Raw genomic sequence first — 5,894 nt, 5'->3', positions numbered from 1 at the left:
CTGCATACTCCAGATTGCCGGCTGCTGCCCCTTCACCAGAAGCTTGGGATCTATTTCCAGTAGAAAGGGGAAGGAAGTTGTCATTTCGAACACAATGCTTTCAACACCACGCTCAGCTTCAACAAAACAGCAAAGCTATCATGGAAAATACAAAGCCCAGTGAGATCCTGTTATTCCTTGGTCCCACGTCCCTGTTTTCCATCCGAAAATGGAGCTTTCTCACCCTCAAGGAGCTGCCCAATTCCCCATCTGGTTTTCACTAATGTTATTTGAGGAAGGGAATCTGCCGTCCTTACCTGGTCTGGCCTACATGTGATTCCAGAAGCTGGTTAACTATAACTGCCCTCTGGGGCAATTAGGGATGGGCAATAAATGCTGGCCCTGCCAGTGACACCCACATCCCTGTGAATGAATAAAAGCCACCTGGGACCTTCCAGGCGTAAGGTTTCCTGGTTTGTTAGGCTCATGTTAAAAGGATACGGTAATAAGAACATCAGAACATAAGAACTAGGAGCAAGAGTAGGCCGTCTGGCCCTTCGAGCCTGCTCCGCCATTCAATAAGATCATGGCTGATCCTTTCGTGGAGTCAGATCCACTTACCCGCGTTCTCACCCTATCCCTTAATTCCTTTATTGTTCAAAAAAAAAAAATCTACCTTTTTTTAAAAGCGTTTACTGAAGTAGCGTCAACGACTTCACTGGGCAAGGAATTCCACAGATTAACAACCCTCTGGGTGAAGAAATTCCTTCTCAGTTCAGTCCTAAATCTGCTCCCTCTAATCTTGAGGCTATGCCCTCTTGTCCTAGCTTCACCTGCCAGTGGAAACATCCTCTGTACTTCTATCTTTTCTATTCCCTTCATAATTTTATATGTTTCTATAAGATCCCCCCTCAATCTTCTGAATTCCAATGAATATAATCCCAATCTACTCAGTCTCTTCTCATAAGCCAACCCCCTCAACTCCAGAATCAACCTAGTGAACCTCCTTTGCACCCCCTCCAGTGCCAGTACATCCTTTCTCAAGTAAGGAGACCAAAACTGCACACAGTACTCCAGGTATGGCCTCACCAGCACCTTGTACAGCTGAAGCATAACCTCTCTGCTTTTTATTTCAAACCCTTTAGCAATGAAGGACAAAATTCCATTTGTCTTCCTAATTACTTGTTGTACCTGCAGACCTACCTTCTGTGATTCATGCACAAGGACACCCAGGTCCCTCTGCATAGCAGCATGCTGCAACTTTTTACCATTCAAGTAATAATCCTTTTTACTATTACTCCTACCAAAATGTATGACTTCACATTTATTTACATTGTATTCCATCTGCCAGACCTTTGCCCACTCACTCAATGTATCTATGTTCCTCTGCAAAGTTTCACAGTCCTCTGCTTCCCTCTTCGTACTCTTTCCCTAAGAGGAATCGGGATAACAATGTAAAATATAAAAGCTGCAGTTTCATCCCCTTACCTCTTGGGCTGTGACACAGTTGAGGAATTGCCTGCAGGGAGAGAGAGGACATTCTCAGCATATTGCACTCTTACAGACAGGAGCTGCCAAGACCTTTACTCAGTCATAAACAGAGAACAAACACATCAATAGATGAGATTTGTCAAACCCATCTTAATGCACATTAACCAGCTGTGAAAGGGATAGGGTGAGGGTTAGGGTTAATGTGCGAGTGAGGGCCAAGGTTAGACTTCGGGCTCGGGTTCGGGTCAGTGATAAAGTTTAGGGTTCGGATTCGGGTTAAGGATTGGTTTAGGGTTCAGGTTAGCATGAGGGTTAAGGATTGGTTGAGGGTTAGGTTTAGCATTAGGGTTAAGGATTGGTTGAGGGTAAGTGTCGGGCGAAGTTCACGGTTGGGGTGAGGCTTAGTGTTCAGTTTCGGATTAGGTTTAAGTTTAGGGTTAGTGTTCGGGTTTTAGTCAGCATTTGGCTGAGAGCCAAGATTAGAGTTAGTATTAGGGTTGGGTTTAGGACGAGGTTTTAGTTGAAGGTTTGGTTTGAGTTTAGGCTTAGGGTTAGGATTAGCGGAAGGGACTCGAGGGGGCTGAATGGCCTCCTCCTGCTCCTGGTTCACATGATCTTATGTCTCTCCTCTTCTCTGAGGTGACACGGAGTGGGGGTAGTGATCACATTTACCCGATCCAGGAGGCTAACTTTGAGTGCTCTTCCTCCCTACTGTCAGGAACACGGCCTACCCCAGTTCCTGACCCATCACCTCCTTCCCCGGGTCCCCCACCCTCACCCTGTTCAGCTGAAAAGGTTACACTAGGGCGGGGACGGCAGTGCCATGCCCCAGGGAACAACCCATCCCCGTGGGACGTTACAGACCTGTGTCCCTCGTCCGGTGGATGAACCACACCGACGCGATCAGGCCACCGAACAGCAAAACTGGGACGAGCGAGGCCGCGATCTCCGTGGAATAACTCCGAGCTGAAATCCAACAACAATATCCGGCTCACGTTAACAAATTCACCGGGAAGTTTTACCACATCAGCCCTGTGTGAGGTACACGGTTAGCATCAGACTGACTAACCTCTGCAGATACGTAACTCCCTGCCACTATGGAGAGTCATACAGGGTGGAAGAAATTGGCCCATTGAGCTCCCTGCACCGAACACACTTTCTCGCACCAGCCCCTGATAGCCTTGAATGTTTTGACGCTTTGAGTGCTCATCCAAGTACTTGTTAAAGGTTATCAGGTTTCCAGCCTCAACTACCCTCCCAGGCAGTGCAGTCCGGAACACCCACCACCCACTGAGTGAAACAATCCTCAAATCACGCTCTTTCCCTCCTGCCTTCTACTTCAAAATGAATCTCGCCTAATTATTCACCCTTGCACTCAGATGAACAGCTGCTCGCTATCCCCCGTCCCCCATCGCCGACCCTGAACCTCAGACTTACACACCTGAACCTCAGACTTACACACCTCTATCAGTTCCCCCTCAGCCTTCCCTGCTCCAAAGAAAACAGCCTGATCTTATGGAGCCTCTCTTCATCGCTGAAATGTTCCACCCCAGGGCAACCTCCTGGTGAATCTCCTCTGCATGCACCTCTCCATAAGACTTATACTTCCAGATTTTTATTGCGCTCAAATTCTGCCATCGAGTATGAGTGGGATTTGAACTGGGATCTTGGGAACATGACCAAGGTCGTTGGATTAATAACCTCACGATAATACCATCCAGCCGTCACCTTCCCAATTGAGATGGTTAATTGTTTCCGACTGGCACAGACTGGATGGAGCGAACGGCCTTTCTCTGCGCTCTGTCTATGTTTGATCTGACTGTCACTCTTACCTCGCAACGTGAATTCGATATAGTCGCTGGTCACGTTAAAAATGGTGCCGTTGGTTCCTTTGTTGATCGCTGCACAGTGATACCTCCCGACATTGTCTCTCCGGAATGAATGAATAACCAGCTCACCACCATCGGCAGTCACATGGGAGCTCGCACTGCCGTTTCTTAACGGCACGTTGTCACGGTACCAAATGAACTGGGGCTCAGTGCCTTCCCTCACCAGGCACCGGAGAACAAGGCGGTCCCCGGGCTGTATCTCAGTCCCATTGGTGCGGGATATCAGCGCAGCATCTGTGACAGGAACTGAGGAGAAAACACACCGAGTTCAAAAACCATGGAGTTCGCTCATCGATTGAGACTATCAGTGGGGACCAGTTTAATGCAAATAATTTAAAAGAGTTAAGCAGTTCGATGGAGTCAAAAGCTAATGCAGACTTTACTTCCATTCCAGTTACCAATACCCGGGCGGGGGTTACCATTGACAGAGAATCTAACCACTGTCCCTTGATGTTCAATGTTGTTGCTATCACTGAATCCCCCAATATCAACTTCCTGGGGAGTTACCATTGAGAGAGTCATTGAGTCATACGTCGTAGAAAAGGCCCTTCGGCCCATTGAGTCGGCACCGACAATAACTGCCACTAACAAAAGGCACGCGAATCCCATCTCCTGCACGTGTCTCATATCCTTGAATGTTATGTCAAGTGCTCATCCAAGCATATTTTAGAGATTGGAAGCTTTCTGCCCTCCATTACCTTCCCAGGCAGTGCATTCCTGATTTGCAACACCCTGTGAGTGAAAAAGACTATTTTCTCAAATCTTCACTGAATCTCCTGCCCCTGACGTAAAACTATGCCCCCTTGTGATTGACCCCTCAAGAGAGAAACACTTTCACTCTTTTCACCCTGTCCAAACCCCTCATCATCATAAACAGCTCAAATATGTCCCTCCTCAGTCTTCTCTGCTCTAAAGAAAACAATCCAAGCCGATTTTTGCTCAATAACCACAACCCAGGAAGCACCTGGCAAACCTTCTCTGTACCTCGTCTCGTGTTACCACATCCTTCCTGTAATGAGGTGACCAGAAATGCACACAGCACTCCAGAAAGTAACCGTCACTCCTTGATCGTTCAATGGTGTTATCATCACTGAATTCCCCCGCTATCAACATCCTGGAGTTTATCATTGACCAGCAATTAAACTGGATTATAGCCAAATAAATACTGTGGTACAGGAGCAAGTCAGAAGCTGGCAATCCTGCAATGAATAATTCACATCCTACCTTCCTAAACCTGTCCCCCATGACAACACACAAGTCAGGAGTGTAATGAAATACTCCCACTTGCCTGGACACTCAGGAAACTTGACACCACCCAGGACAAAGCAGCCTGATTGATTGGCATTAGATCCACAAGCATCCCTCCCTCCATCACTGATGCTCAGTAGCAGCAGTGTGTACCATCTACAAAATGCACTGCAGACATTCAACAAAGATTCTCTAGATAGCACCTTCCAAACTCACATCCAATTCCATATATAAGGAAAAGGGCAGCAGATACATGGGAACACCACCTCCTGCAAGTTACCCTCTGAACCACACACCATCCTGACTTGGAAATATGTCAGCCGTTTCTTCAGTGTCGCCTGGTCAAATTCCTGGAATTCCCTCCCTCAGGACACTGTGGGTCTATCTACAACACATGGACTGCAGTGGTTCAAGAAGACAGCTCACCACCAGTTTCTCAATGGGGCATCTAAGGAAAGGGACAATAAATACTGGGCTGAGCCCATGTCCCACAAGTGAATAAATAACTCTTCATGTTGTCAGCATGTCTCTCATCATTCACCAAACATTGCACCCTGATTGCTGTATATAATTTAAGTTCAGTTCGTTCTTAGAATCAGGAAGTGAGAAACGACCTCAGACATGGTGAAACTGGATGGCTCTTGAAATCCTGCTGAACGGAGACAAAAGGGTGTCGTTAGGAGAAGGAAATCAGCCATCCTTTCCAAGCCTGGAACTCCATGTGACTCCAAACCAAAAGTGAAGGGAATTATTTCTAATTGCCCTCCAAAAGGGCTAAGCAAATCACTCCCTTCTCAGAAATTTGCTTTTTTTTTGACAGTATTCTTACTAAATCACAATTCAATAAACAAACATTCAAAAACACCCCACTCAACCTGATAATTATCGACACTTGACCAATCACCTCCCTTTACTCTCTAAACGCCTGGTGTTCTGTCCACAATCAACGCTTTGTTCATTAATGTAACACTCTTTGATATTTTGGTCAGAAGACCAGGAGAGATTGGGACAGGAGTTGGTTCTCCAGTGAAACATCCAAACAAATATTGAGGGGGTGGGAAAGACTTTTGGAAATGACAGGGAGGGAGACAGTGTGGGTGATGTAGCTCTGTATGAGATGGAATATGCATGGCAGCAATAAGCGTGATCTCGAATCAGATGGTATAGAATCTATTCTGGGCGGAGTGAAGGCGAAACTGGCTGGAGTTTAGAAGAATGAGGGGAGGCATGGATCCTCATTAAAAACCTTAAAAATTCTAAGAGGTGTAGATAGGGTAAACAGAGGAA

General features: G+C 46.6%; 1 long non-coding RNA gene across 1 annotated transcript; it reads right to left on the bottom strand.

Annotated features, from left to right (window-relative positions):
- On the bottom strand, window positions 1-3,684 carry LOC125482327. Its single transcript, XR_007261610.1, has 4 exons — window positions 3,303-3,684; window positions 2,335-2,436; window positions 1,468-1,498; window positions 1-50 (listed from the first exon to the last, which is right to left on the bottom strand). It is a non-coding gene; the product is annotated as an uncharacterized LOC125482327 (long non-coding RNA).
- Between the last annotated feature and the right edge of the window lie 2,210 nt (window positions 3,685-5,894).

Source organism: Rhincodon typus, unplaced genomic scaffold, assembly GCF_021869965.1.
Source record: "Rhincodon typus isolate 14 unplaced genomic scaffold, sRhiTyp1.1 hic_rhity00008785, whole genome shotgun sequence".
NCBI classification, from domain to species: domain Eukaryota; kingdom Metazoa; phylum Chordata; class Chondrichthyes; order Orectolobiformes; family Rhincodontidae; genus Rhincodon; species Rhincodon typus.
This window is presented reverse-complemented; position numbering and strand designations above follow the sequence as displayed.